General features: G+C 43.4%; 1 non-coding gene across 1 annotated transcript; it reads right to left on the bottom strand.

Moving 5' to 3' along the window:
- Window positions 1-5,382: 5,382 nt before the first annotated feature.
- On the bottom strand, window positions 5,383-5,514 carry LOC129400949 (small nucleolar RNA SNORA9). Its single transcript, XR_008627995.1, has one exon. It is a non-coding gene; the product is annotated as a small nucleolar RNA SNORA9 (small nucleolar RNA).
- Window positions 5,515-15,479: the final 9,965 nt, after the last annotated feature.

Raw genomic sequence — 15,479 nt, 5'->3', positions numbered from 1 at the left:
GCCGATCGGGGTTCGATTCCCAGCATCCCAGATGGTTCCCTGAGCACCTCCAGAAGTGGTTCCTGAGTGCAGAGCCAGGAGTAACCCCTGTGCATTGCCAGGTGTGACCCAAAAAGCAAAAATAGAATCAATTGAAAAACTTAAAAGCAGCCAGCAAGTATTGATTTTAAGTTCTAGAATGTAATTCTTAATCTAAAATATATTCTTGGGGGCCGGAGCGATAGCACAGCGGGTAGGGCGTTTGCCTTGCACGCGGCCGACCCGGGTTCTATCCCCGGCATCCCATATGATCCCCCAAGCACCACCAGGAGTAACCCCTGAGCATCGCTGGGTGTGACCCAAAAAGCAAAAAAAAATAAAAAATAAAAAAATATATATTCTTGAAAGATGTAGCACTGCAGCACTGTCGTCCCGTTGTTCATCGATTTGCTCAAGTGGACACCAGTAATGTCTTCATTGTGAGACTTGTTACTGATTTTGGCATATCGGATACGCCATAGGTAGCTTGCCAGGTTTTACTGTGCGGGCGGGATACTTAGGTAGCTTCCTGGGCTCTCTGAGAGGGATGAAGGAATCGAACCCAGGTCAGCCGCATGCAAGGCAAGTGCCCTACCTGCTGTGCTACCTGTTCCAGTCCTCGAAAGACGTAAATTTTAAAAAATTAGTTTAGGGGTGGTTGGAGAGACAGTACAGTAGTTAAGATACTTGCCTTGCATGAAAATGACCCCAGCTTCATTTTGGTTCCCTAAACACTGCCAGGCGTGATCCCTGAGCACAGATCTAATAGTCAATCTTAAGCACCCCTACAGGCGACCCAACCCACCATCTCTTGTAAATTCAATTAAAAACTATTTTGTATGCTCCTAAAAGGTGAAAACATGCACGACTGTATATTTGTCAAAGCCCATTGAAGGTGAGGTCCACTGATGGTGGGGGAAATTGTGGGTATCTGGTGAAAGAAATATGTGCAAGCCCTAACTTCAGTTTAATTTTGCTATAAACTTACAATTGGTCCAAATAAAAAAGACCCAACTTAAATAAATAAAACTAGAATTAGGGATGAAGCCAATACTGAAGCTTAATTACCTTTAAATAAATAAATATATTAATTTCAAATTGCCATACACGGGACAGAATAAGAGGGAGAGATAGATAGATAGATAGATAGATAGATAGATAGATAGAGAGAGAGAGAGAGAGAGAGAGAGAGAGAGAGAGAGAGAGAAGAAAAGCATGTGCTACAGAGGCAGGAGACTGGGGATGTCTGGAGCATGATGGTATGGAAACTGGGGACACTGGTGCTGGGAAATACACACTGGTGGAGGGATGGGTGTTGGAATACTGTATGAAACAAAATCATGAATAGCTTTATAAGGGTCTATTTCACGGTGATTCAATAAAAAAAATTTTAATGAAATTAAAAATTTCTGAATTAAGCTTTTAAAAAATGATTTTTTAGGAAAAACGGTAATAGAGTCACATGTTTTATTCTTTTGCTGTGTAGGGGACTGAACCTGGGGCTTCATGCATGCAAGGCAGATGTTTTTACATTGTATCAATCCCAGGCCCTAGAAGCCAGAGACATCCCACTCAGCCAACCAGGACCCAACTCAAATGGAGAAAACAACATTATAATTTTCAGCGCAGTAGTACTGCTGGTAACTTTTCAGCGCAGTCGTACTGCTGATAACTTTTAGAATAAAGGTTTTCAAAATAATGTATAGTACAAGGATCACTGCTTGTATTTACTAACTGCCAATGTTATTTCTCCACATTTCCACTAATCATCTCTATGTATGCGCTGGGAATGTGTGGGTGTATGTATCCACCAGTCGAGATGAAATTGTGGACATTGTGAAACCTCATCCTTAATTAACTCGGCAATTCTCACCCGGGAATAAGGACATTCTCAGCCACAGACATTGAATCATCTGCCTTATCGCTTGGAGAGGGAGGCAGTGGGAGAGGTTTGCTTTCAGCCAACGCACAATGGGGCATGTTGTCTATAAAGAAAAAAAACCAGAATAAACACTGAGCCAGGTCAGTGATAAGTGGATTTTTTTGTTATTGTTGTTATTGGCAAACAACTGCTCAGTAGTAATGAATAACGTATATAAATGTCAGTGTATTTTTTGACCTCCCAGGCAGTGCTCAATACGGGAAGAGGGGGAGCTCTCTGACACTTCATCAACATGGGCAGATGGTTCAACATGAGGGTCCCATGCTTAGGGCTCTGCAGGGCTGCACCCATCAGTGCTGGGAGTGGGCGTGGGTGGTGCTTGTGGGCAGAGGCAGGTGGTGCCAGAATTTGAACCTTGATCTCCATGGCAAGTGCTGAGCTAACTCTTGTGCACCTGAACCTATTCATTTACTCATCTATTCATTCATTTATTATTTTTATATGGTTGGGGTCATACCTGGCATTGTTCAGCGACTAGCTCTGGCTTTGTGCTCAGGAGTGCCCCCTGGAAGTGTTTGGGGGTGTATGTGATGCCAGAAATCTAACTGGGAAGCCTGCATGCAAGGCAAGTTCCTTTGTCTCCTTGTTCCTGATCATATTTACTTTAAACAAACTTTGTATTGTACTGACAGGGAATTCACAGTTACACAATTGATCAATGTTATATTGGGCCTGAAGTACAGACACACTTTGGAAAGACAGTCTTAATGACTTGGGCCTGGAGAGCTAGACAGGGTAGACTGGAGGTTGGGAGAGACAGTTCACATTTGAAACCCCTGGGGTACTCATACTTGCATCTACATGTTAGATGATAAAAGAACAAAGAGTATAGCAATTGCAAAGATGGAGAATTTGAGTTACTTGAATTTTATTATTTTGGCGGTTCCTTTTTTTGTTTGTTTATTTTTGTGTGTGTATGGGGTGGGGCATTCACACCTGGTGATGCTCAGGGGTTACTCCTGGCTTTGAGCTCAGGAATCACTCTTAGCGGTGCTTGGGGGACATACAGGGTACCAGGGATGGAACCTGGGTTGACTGAGTGCAAGGCAAGCATTCTACCCACTATATTATCCCTTCTGCCATGTTTGATTTTTTCTCCACTTTCTGAAGTATTGGATGTGTTCAGCCTAGCTTTAGGGCCATCAGGCCACATACAGAAGTGCTATGTGGGGTGGGGATGGGCAGGTAGCTTGCAGTAAATGAGTCCTAGGGCCTGCAACATGCATGCAATACCACTGGAACCACTTTCCTGTACCCTGAGCTTAAAACAAAAACAATGAACTAGAGTTCAAACTTCAATGTGAAATATTTTTGTTCTGTAAGTTTACATTTTCTAAAGAACAACTCTTATCAGTTTTGTGGACATAATTCAAAGAGGGCCCTTTCATGGATTCACAAAGTCTTGGTAGTATAAAGGGTTTGGTGAAAACCCTGAAATGTGTGACTTATAGCAAGTTAGAACTGAGCAGAGAGGGCTGATAACTTCAAGATCATGCATTAAAATGTTTTAATTAATATAAAAAGTACCCTTATTTTAGTTGTAATTTTTATTGAATTTTAATTAAACTCTAATATCATTAATGATTTAAGGGCCCATATGTAGGATAATTTTTCTGGTAAAATTAATGTTGGGTCAGGGAGATAATTAAAAAAGCTGGAAACACGAACTCTGCATATGGTAGCCTCAGGTTTGATCCCTGGCACCACATGGTCCCTTGAGCATCCCGAAAAGTGGCTTCCAAGCAATGCTTGGGCTTAACATCTAAGCACCAGCCAGGTAACTGCTCTCCTCACCAAAACCAAACATTCAAAAATATTTTTTGTTTGGAGGGTGACTCCTGACTCTGCACTCAGGAATCACTCCTAGTGGTGTTCCCAGGACAACATGGGATGCCAGGGCTTGAACCCTAGTCAGTTACATGAGAGGCAAGTACCTGACCCTCAGTAGTATCTCTCTGGCTTCCAAACATTTAAAATTAATGTTATTACATAGAATTAATTCATTACACTTTTCCTTTTTGTCAGTAATCATGTTTCTTTTTTTTTAATTGAATCACCGTGAAAAGTTACAAAACTTTCCAGTCTAAGTCTCAGTCATACAATGATCAAACACCCATCCCCTCACCAGTGCACGCCCTCCACCACCAAGAGTCCTAGTAGACCCCCCATCCCACCTCTCTTCCCATCTATGTGGCGGATGATTTCCACCTTACTCTCTCTGCTTTGATCACATTCAATATTTCGACAAAAGATCCACCATTATTATTTGTAATTTTCCGCAACATTCAAGACCTGCTGAAAAAGCATCATTAGATAATTTGTTTTCTATTGCTGATATAGCACAGTGGTAGGGCGTTTGTCTTGCATGCGGCCGACCCAGGTTTGATTCCTCTGCCCCTCTTGGAGAACCTGGCAAGCTATTGAGAGTATCTTGCCCACACGACAGAGCCTGGCAAGCTCCCCGTGGCGTATTCAATATGCCAAAAACAGTAACAACAAGTCTCAAATGGAGACGTTACTGGTGCCCACTAGAGCAAAATTGATGAGCAACGTGATGACAGTGACAGATATTTTAGTAATAAGTCTGGAAGGATTTCTGCCAACCGCCGTTGGGTTCCGAGATTGGTCTGTGTGCCTCTGGGATCATGGCCTGAACGACTACGAGCTTCTACAATCATGGCTCCAGTATGTGGCTACAGGACCTTTCCTGAAGGTTCAGGAGCCAGAAGCCGTTCGTGGGTGGCAACTTGGGGCCTTGTTAAGGTGGGGAGAGGGGCCAGTTCACCCCCATTCCGTGAGGCCCCGCGTATTACATCACTGCAGTTTCATACCTGGCTGTCCAATAGGCTCTAAAAAGGTGGCAGCTACTGCACCACCGGGGAGAAAAGGTGGAAGGGACAAACACCTTTCCAGACCCAGATGGCATGGCATCGTAGTTGAATGCTCAGTCCAGATGCATTTCTGCCAGAAGCCACTGTTTTCTGAGATTGGCCTGTGTGCCTCTGGGATCATGGCCGTTCAGGAGCCAGGAGCCTTTCGTGGGCAGCAGCTTGGGGCCTCGTCAGGGTTGGGGGAGGGTCCAGTTCCATCCCCCATCCTGCGAGGCCCCGCCTGTTGCCACTCTCTCTAGTTTTGGGTAGGGGCAGATGCTAGATCATTTATTTTCCATTGCTCACTTTGTATATCAGGAAAGGTCCTGTAGCCACATACTGGACCCATGCTTGTAGAAGCTCATAGTCGTTGGGATTCCATCTGGAGAAGGCGGGGAGACTACACCTGCTCCATCTGGGGTGTTCTGGAGATATCGGCTTGGTATGGGGCCCAGAGAATTCTCTGGTGTTGTGGTGCCTGCTGGTTTTCTTCACTGCTGAGTTTAAAGGGCTTCATTCTTAAGAAGAAAGGTATCCTAAATTCATTTTTTCATTTGTCTGAAATTTCTATAACCTTGCTCTGAATGGAGCAGGGCAAGGCTTCAAACCATTTCATAATGTTCTTGCAAGCACTGTAGGAATGCACAGGGTCACTCCAGACCCCAGCATGCTGGAGGCTTGCCATGTAATAATGTTTCTTATTTTCTTCTATTATCAGCACAGTTTGCTTTCTTGTTTGTTTGGTTTTGGTTTTTAGGCCAGACTTGGTGATGCTCAAGGGTTACTCCTGATGCTGTACTCAGGAGTCATTCTTGGAAGTGCTCGGAGGACCATATGAGATACCAGGGATCAAACCTGGGTCAGCCACATGCAAAGTAAGTGCCTTACCTGGTGTGCTCTCTCACCAGCACCTACTGGTATGTTTTATACGTATGAAGTTCAATAGTTAGGGCCAGAGGGATAGTGCAGGTGCTTGCCTTATATGTGGTCAACCTGAGTTTGATCCCTGGAACCCTATGTTTCCCTGACCACTGCCAGGAATAAGCTCTGCAATTATTTAAGTAAACTCGTGGGATGACAGGAATCAAACCCAGGTTGGCTGCATGCCAGGCAAGCATCTTACCCATTCAACTATCTCTGGACCTTCTTCCTTTTTTCTTGAATTGTTGAAGTGACGTTGGAAAACCTATCAGCCTTGTCTAATGTTTTATCCATTTTATTCTTTTATTAGCCCATTTGGACAGTACAATAGATGAGACAGGATAAAAAAATATAATCTTGGTGGGTTTTAAATTTGAATAATTTTCCCATTGCCTCAGCACCCTCATTTGAAAGAGGAAATAATAGTATTAAGGATTAATATTGGGGTCAAAGAGATAACTCAGAGATTAAGGCTTTTACCTTGCATATGGCTGACCCAGGTTTGATCCCCAGCACTACAAGAACTCCCAGCCCTGCCAGACATAAACACCTCCACTACCCCTTATCCCCATCCCAGCATAAAACTGGAAGTAAGCCCTGAACATCACCAGATGGGGCCAACCCCATACTCCCCAATAAATGAATTGAATAATTCATTTGTTATTCACATAAATGAACAAACTCTTAGATTAGTGCCTACGTGCTGAATTTACCTGAACTCTATAATGCTGTAATGGCCAGGGCAGTAGCATAGCATATAGGACACTTACCTTGTACATGGCCACCCAGGGTTCGATCCCCAGCATCTCATATGGTCCCCCAAGCCTGCCAAGAATGATTCCTGAATGCAGAGGCAGGACTAAGCCCTGAGCACTGATGTGTGACCAACAAACAAAAAACAAACAAGTAAAATAAATAACCAAAGCCCCAAAACCAAAAAATCTACTACCTTTTCTGTTACTACTTCCAAACAGCCTGTTAGCATCTACACAAGACTTTCAGGGTACTCCCTTGCTTACATATGATAAAGAACAGACATGTATTCTCTAAATTCCCATTTTTTTTTGCCTCAGAAACAATTAGCTGAACAGTTTTGTCCCCACTAACCAATTTGAACAAAGTACTAGTTACTCAAATTTGGTTTGGAGGTTCTCCTACCCTAGGTCCCCAATTTTTGACCCATCCTTATTCTCTGCCGCCATAGCCCATCTTAATAGTCTTTCCTGAAAATAGACCCCAGAGTAAGATACTGATCTACTCAGTCAGCTACTCACTCTTTCATTCTACTTCTATGTAATGTGCTTTTTCTTCACCTGTTTCCTCCTCTTTAGCCCTGGGAACTCTTAATCTTAATGAGGTCTTCCTACTGCATTAGAACTTTGTCCTGTTTCTTTCTCCCACCCACCACCTTTGCAATAATCCTTACGAAAGAAGTCTTGTCTTACCTAGGTCTGGATTTGTTTATTTGACAATTCTTGATACATAATAATCATGCAGTAAATATTTGGTAATATCATTATTTGGGGAGAAACTGTAGTAACTGGTGCTCAGGAGGATATTCCCTGAGGTTCTGGGGGAGCCTGTTGTGCTGGTGATCAAACCTGGGGTTCCTGCAAACAGAACATGTATGCCCGCCTTTGGGCCACTCCCTTGCCCAGCTGCTATTGTTGCTCCCTTGCATCCTTCTCTTTTGCTTTATGCTAAATTTATTTTGGGGTCTACACTTGACAGTGCTCAGGAGCTCTTCCTGACTCTGTGCTCAGGAGTGATCCCAAGTAGTGCTTTGGGACCGTACACAGTGCTGCAGATTCAAGCAGCTGTCGGTTGTCAGCTGTGTGCAAGGCCTTACCTCCCACACTAACTCACTGGTTTGTTATAGCTAAAATTTTGCTAGTATAGATAGGTAGTAATGGAGGAATCCAGGTTACTACCTGCCCCCTTTCTTTGGTTTTTGGACCACATCCCTAGCATGTTACTCTCCTGGCATTGCTAGGAGACCATGTGGTGCCCAGGATCAAACCTAGGTATCCCACATGCAAAGCACGTTTACTAGTCCTTTGAGCTATCTCCCTCAACTCAATTTACTCACTGCACCTTATGGTTATGTATTAGTTTTGATCTTAAAAGGAAGTAGATGGCACAGTTAAACCTGAATATTTCAATGGGGGGCCTATTTACATGAAAGACCAGTTTAGTGACAGCTCAGGGGTTAAAGGTCTGGAGCTGGATTTCTGCCACAATATGTCCTCCACCCCCTAACACTGCTGGGGTGGTCCAAGTGGTCTCCAACATAGCTGGGTCTGATTAGTTCCATGGAGTCTGACCTTAATTTTGGACCACCCAGCCCAGCTGGTCAAGTATTCCTAGGAGTGGTCTCCAGACTCCCTCAACAGTGCTTGAGAGCCCATCCCCAACAAAAAATAAGGAACCAAAAGTATATGCAGGGTGTGGCTAGTACAGGAAAGCCATGAGTGATGATAGATGCATGCAGATGTGGTTAGAACCTGACAAGGCAGAGTCATGGAGAGCCACGTCTGAAGAGCAGTACCCACCTTCAGCCAGCATATGACCCAGTTGGCTCATTCAGGGATAAGCACTGACCTGCCTGCCTGCCTCCTTCTGGTCTTCTGCTGAGGCACCCCATGAACTAAATGCCATGGGAGCCCAGTAGGTGCAATTCACCCAGCGAGCCTCCCAGTGCAGGTGGGGGAGCACAGAGATCTGGAGGGATTAGTGGAAAACATCCATCACCAGCTTCATCGGCCTGTCAGCCTCCTGGGTTGGGATCCCTGGAAACAGCCTGAGTCAGAGTCACATGCAGCAGGTTAGGAGAGTCAGGTCAGGAGTAACCCATGAGGAAATAGGGACGCAGGACTGGGACACAGGATGCTGATGACTCACAACACAGCCTCTTCTCTGGGGAGCTCTGGAAGTGGGAGGACCCTTTAGAGCCATTGCAAAGGAGGCCTGCAGCTGCCTGTGCTTGTGCAATCCCCATGGGCTGGGTGGGGGTCTCACCTCAGGCAGGGACTGGCAGGGCCTGTGACCTAGAGAAATTTCTATGGAGAGATGCAAGTGAGTTCTTAGGACTTTCTGGGCAGGAGAAGGGATCTGTGCGGGGCACCACAGTGGCCTTTGTGGGAGGGTGGGGTGATCTAGCCTTGGGTAGCTCAGGACCAATGAAACACCCAGTAGGAAGATTATAGAGTACCCAGTGGAGTGGATGAGAAGAGTTAAAAGCAGTGAAATTAAATGCTGAAAAGCATTTGAAAAAAATTGAACCTTTATCATTACAAAAAATAAATTGTATTATTTTAGGAAAGTAATTTTAGAGCCCTCCCCGCCCCAAGGGACCCAGCCCCAGCAGCCGACCTCCACTACCCAACTGCCGCCATGCTCCAGGCCACTTTCCACATGCTCAGGCCAAGCCTCAAGCATGAATGAAGTCCCACGGAACCCAGATAATGCAGAACTTTGTGATCTTGGACTCTGGGCTCAATGGGACCCAGGAACAGAGGTCCTCTGCCTGCTTCCCCCAATCTCCGGAGACCCAGGGGTCACACCCATAAGCCACCCTCGGCCACCCTCCAGAACTCCAGGCTGCTTCTCTCAGATGGAGCATAAATTGAGGCTCCCATAATCATGCCACCAGACTCTGCTCCAGAAGCTGTTTCCACTCAGGGCACCCCAGAGGGGGATGGGTGAGAGCCCTCCCCACCCCAAGGAACCTAGCCCCAGCAGCCGACCTCCACTACCCAACTGCCTCCATGCTCCAGGCCGCTTTCCACATGCTCAGACTGAGCCTCACGCATGAGTGAACATATTCCTGGACACATCATCATAGAGAGAAATAAATATATATGCCTCTTGGAGAGCCCAGCAAGCTACTGAGAGAATCCCGCCATGGCATATTTGATATGCCAAAAGTAGTAACAATAACACATCTCATTCTCCTGACCCTGAAAGGGCCTCCAATCATTGGGAAAGAGTAAGGAGAGGCTGCTAAAATCTCAGGGCTGGGACGAATAGAGACGTTACTGGTGCCCACTCAAGTAAATTGATGAACAACGGGATGACAGTGATACAGTGAATTTTTAGAAAAGTTAATAGATACCACATAACTTTTTCACAAAAAGCAGTACTGTGTTCGTTTAAAAAAATGTAAAAAGAGGGGCTGGAGCAATAATAGTACAGTGGGTAACCCCTGCACATTGCTGGGTGTGATCCAAAAAGAAAAAAAAATAAGTGAAAAGAGAAAAAAATCCTCCCTGGAGACAAAATAAAAAGTAATAATCCTAAACCCAGGAAAGGAACAAACCTTAAAAAAAGTCTAATAAAGAGTTAAAGTACTCATTTGTTTAATATCTAACTACTATGAATTCAATTAAAAATTATTCTTGTTTTGTTTTGTTTTTGTCTTGGAACCACACCCACAGTGCTCAGGGCTTACTCTTGGCTCTGTGTTCAGGAGTGAGCCCTGGGCTTGGAGACCATACGCAGTGCCAGGGATTGAACCAGGGTTGACCACATGTGGTGCAAGCACCTTACCTTTTTTTCTTTTCTTTTTTTTCTTTTTGGGTCACACCCGGCAATGCACAGGAGTTGCTCCTGACTCTGCACTCAGGAATTACCCCTGGCAGTGCTTAGGGGACCATATGGGATGCTGAGATTCGAACCCAGGTCGGCCGCATGCAAGGCAAACGCCCTCCCTGCTGTGCTATCACTCCAGCCCCTCTTTTCCTTTCTTTGCTTTTTTTTTTTTTTTTTTTTTTGCTTTTTTGGATCACACCCGGCGATGCACAGGGGTTACTCCTGGCTCTGCACTCAGGAATTACCCCTGGCGGTGCTCAGGGGACCATATGGGATGCTGGGAATCGAACCCGGGTCAGCCACGTGCAAGGCAAACGCCCTACCCGCTGTGCTATTGCTCCAGCCCCTCTTTGCTTTTCTTTTCTCTTTACTTTTCTTCTCTTTTCTTCTCTCTCCCTCTTTTTTTTTCCTTTCTAGTGTTTGGGCCAGACCTGGCTGTGCTCAGGGGTTTACTCTTGGCTCTGTACTTAGAATCACTCCTGAATGGCTGGAAGACCCTATGAAATGACAGGGATTGAACCCAGGTCTGTCATGTGTAAGGCAAGTGCCCTATCCTCTCTACTATCTCTCAAGAGCCTTACTTTCTGCACTGTCTCTCCAGTTCCATTCACGCTGGAATTCATTGTTAGATCTTAGATAAAATTCCCTGATTCTTTACATGAAAGTGGTAAATAAATAAAAGTGAAACAAACTACATATTAGAGGCTGAGCTCTGTTACTTCTTTGGGAGATCCCAGGACAGGCCCAGAGGAGATAGACTTGAAGAGTCCAACATAGACTAGAGGAGGGTCTCCTGTCAGCACACATAGACACCTGGTGAGCTGCCCTGGTGCTCAGGGGCTGCTCCCAGCTCAGTGCTTACAGGTCATTGCTGGTGGTGCTCTTGCACTCAAGACTTTTGAGCTATCTCTCCAGAGCAATGCATTAAAAGAAAACAAAGAACACAATCCCTCTAACCCAATAGCTCTCCAACTGTAGTGAGCAGCTGAATCACCTCAAGAGTTTGTTAGAACTTGGGTTGCTACACTCACTTTCAAAGCTTCTGATTCACTAGGTTTGGGTGGGGCCCAATAATTTCTGTCTTTTCTGCATTTATGCCTTTTGTGTTTTCTTTGGGCCACACCCAAGAGAGCCTGGGGCTACTCCTACTTGTGTGTTTAGGGAACCGTGTGGTGCCGGAGAGTGGACCCGACGTTGGCTACATGCAAGGCTAGCATCTAACCCTTGTACGCACTGTCTCTTTCCAGCTGTTCAATAATTGTATCTCTCCAGCTCTTCAATAATTTGCATTTCTAATAAATTTCTGGCTGATGCTGACAATCCAGAGACCACTCTTTGAGCACTGTGACTATAACGTGTTTTTACCCAGCAACCAGTCTATTGTGTTTTTTGGGTGGCATCTGTTCTGAAAGATGTTTGCAGATGGGCAGCACGGCCCCAGGGAGGCAAGAGTGACGAATTCAGTGACTATGACCTGCATTATCAGCAGCTGATGACTGATGGCTAAATGGAGCAATTAAGGCTTAAGACATAAATCACAGGAAATTAATTCGAAGCAACACTGAGCATGAAAACCCATAAAAGTGCTTGCTAGCATTCCTCAGTTTTGGTCATCCACGTGCATCCGGCTTTGCACTGTTAATCTATGCAGCAGGGATGAGACCACACCCAAAGCAAACAAAGGGCAGTCTGTCTCTGACAGAGAAGGAGCAGGTCACTGGCACGCAAGGGAATGGGAGTAAATTTAATAAAATAATGTTCTGATGCTGATGATAAATAAAACTGACATTATATTAATTTAATTTTACAAATATCTGTAGTTAGTTGGTAGCTTTAGCAGAGTGGAAACCCGAGATTCTGTTGCCTCCGAAGAATGGGTACTTTAGACCAAATAATTTCTCTCAGGATGTCGATGACAAGTTAGAATTTCATATCTCTTTCATATGGATTCATTACTGATTTAGATTATGTATTATTTTAAAAATAAAAATCTGAAGCGTACAAAAAACTGAAGCATATGATAAATGTAATCTTGAAATATAGACTGATGAGGTAAAGAGAAGCTGAAATTTCATCATGCTTATCAACAATTCATTTAGCTTCTTAGAAATTCACCTTTTGGATTTCTTATATACACTCATTTTAATCATTTCAGTTGATTAGCATCACATGAAATGAATGAATTTAAATTCTAGAAAGTCTAGTTGGATTGATTTGACAAAAATTAGTTTGAAGACTTTCCTTCTCTGATATCCCTTTTCTAAGGGACAAAATCTTTGTATCACAGATTTCCCCAAATGGTAAGTAATTCTGTGATATTTTCTTTGGTTAATCAGAACAAGATGAGTTTCCTTTTTCATTCATTCTACTAATCTCTGAGTTATTTATCTTAACCTGCTCCATCTACTATTCATGATTGCATTGATGCTCATAATTTAGTATGAAATGAAATAAAATTTATTTAAATTTAAATTACTACCCAGGAAGATGGAACGTAATGTTTGAATGTAGCTTCCTGTATCTTATTTGATTTGATCATAATAAGGTTTTCTAGTCCTAAATAGACATAGTTTCATTTTTAGAAGGCTTATACTTCAAGAGATGATTGATTTTGACAATTTTTTGAATTGTTTTTGCTGTCTAATCAGGAAAACAAAGCAATTAAAATATAGATGTGGATTCATTGATAACCAATCATCTTTTAATCAAAAGATTTATCATTTTACTTTATAATATGTCAATATATTGATTAATACACAAAAAACAATGTGCATGTAAACATTTGACTTGATTAAAACAGAATATCCTGAAATTTTTCTAAAGCTGCACCAAAGTGGTAGAATTAGCATGATTCAAAGAACTAATCTTTCATCACTCCCCTTGAGTGCTTGGGTACTAGGTTAATGAGTAGCAAATTGTACAGACTCACTTTAGCAATCACCCTTTTTCAGACATTAACGTGGGAATGTGGGGTATCTTGGTGCAAAATCTATTTTTGCTTGAAGAAGAAAAAATACAGAGATGCTGCAATTTAGAGTTTTTGTTTGATGTATGTATAGGATAACAATGAACCTGGTGAATGTAGAAGCTTAGAACTCACTCAACAAATAATGTGCCTAACCTATAAATAAAGTGGTCTGCCATCTCTACTTGATCCGAGTCTCTGTGCTCATTCTCTTACACACAGAGCGTTCCTGTTCTCTTACTACATCTTATTCTAAGTATATTTGCTTTTGAATTTTTTCTCCCTTCAAAGTTACTGTGCATATGTGAAATACTTTTCACTGTTGTTGTTTTGGAGGCCACACCTTGTGGTACTCATGGGGGGGGGCTCCCAACTCAGTGCTTGAGGGTTGCTTCCAGCAGTGCTCAGGGGGACCATATGGTGCCGGGGAAGGAATCCAGAAATCCTACATGCACAGCACACACACCAACCTGCTGAGTTATCTCCCCAGCCTCACAGTATTTTTGTTTTTTAAAGAAAAGCTCATCATCTGCTCATCATCTGGGTTGGTATTATCTTCAATGATGATTTTTTTTGTTTTTAAATTTTATTTTGTTTTATTTTGTTTGGATTTGGCAGTCACACACAGCAGTGATCAGGGACCTTTCTTGAGTCTGTATGCAGGAGTGATCCCTGGTGGTGCGCAGCGGACTATATGTGGTGCCAGAAATTAGATTCAAGATAGACCACAGGCAAGGATTAATCCTGTACCATCTCTCAGGCTCCCATTATGTATTCTTTTAAGAAACAGAAAATGGGGCCAGAGAGATGGTTTAATGGGATGGGTACATGCTTTGCATGTGAGGGGCTGGGTTGGAGACCCTTCCCACATAGTGCCCTGAGCACAGCAGGGAACTGCTGATGGAGAGACAGAGAAGACTATTTTGTGTGCTGCCTTAGGAAAGCCAGACTCTCCTGGGGAAAGGTAACTAAAGTGACAAGGACATGAAACAGTATATATCTATAGCAAGATCTCAGGACACTTCCTCTCTAGTTCCTAACCCCATCACAATCAGCAAAAGATAAATTACTGTTGCAGACATTGGGAGTTCTAGGGGTTCCTTGGGTGTTCCTTTGACTGTACAGGTGTGGACAAGCCTCTTAACCTGATGACCAGCTTATCTATAAAATGGATTCTGGGTTTCCAGGGACAACTTTTACACCAGGGATACAGAGGGTCCCCTCTGTAACCCAGTTTCTCTCTTCTCTCCCTCTTCCTCCCACCCTCTCTCTTTCCTTCCCTCCCTCCTTCCCTCCCTCCCTTCCTCTTTATTTCTATTTTATTATATTTAAAGAAAATAAAAATCCTTCTTGCATTATGCTGCTCCCATTTCCCTACACATAACCCATCACTACCACCTCCGTTTCATAAGGTCCAGGACTGGGGGTTGCAGCTGCCACTACAAAAAGAACCTACCTCTGTTCAGTTTCAGGACAAGAGCTTCATGAGCCCAAGGCATCACTAGATAGAATTATACTCATGCAATGGGTAAGAGGGCACAAGATAAGATCATTTTACAGCTGAGATTTTATCAAAACACATTTTTTAAAGTCTTCTTGGAAACAGAGTTCATGGAATATTTGTTCCATGGAGTATACCTTATGATATATTCAAACTTAAACATATCATTAAAACTTAGAATTATGGTTATGATACACTCCTTAAATTTAAAATATACACCTAAGTTGAGAATATATATATTGGGGGGGCACACACAGTGGTGCTCAGGGGCTAGTCTTGGCTCTCTGCTGAGGGGACCCAGGACCATATGTGGTGCTGGGGATTGAATCACAGCCAACCAAGGGAGCCACAGGCAAGAAAAGTATCCTAACTTCTACAAATCTCTCCAGCACTTTAGAACATATTTTCATTTTTTTCCTCCACCAATTTTATTTTATTAAAACACCCTGAATTACAAGGTTATTCACAGTTGGGTTTTTGACATATAATGTTGCATCACCAACCCCATAACCAGTGTCAACTTTCATCAACCAGTTTTCCCAGGTTCTCTCTCTTACCCTCCTCACCACAACTCCAGCCAGCTATCTTGACAGACACCTTTTAAATTTGGTTTTAAAGTTTGGGTCTCACAATTTCAGTGTTGTTGACTCTGTGGCTTGGATATTTAGCTCA

The sequence above is a fragment of the Sorex araneus genome, chromosome 1 (genome assembly GCF_027595985.1).
Source record: "Sorex araneus isolate mSorAra2 chromosome 1, mSorAra2.pri, whole genome shotgun sequence".
NCBI classification, from domain to species: Eukaryota; Metazoa; Chordata; class Mammalia; order Eulipotyphla; family Soricidae; genus Sorex; species Sorex araneus.
The sequence above is the reverse complement of the archived record's forward strand: the minus strand, read 5'-3'. Positions and strand labels throughout refer to the sequence as shown.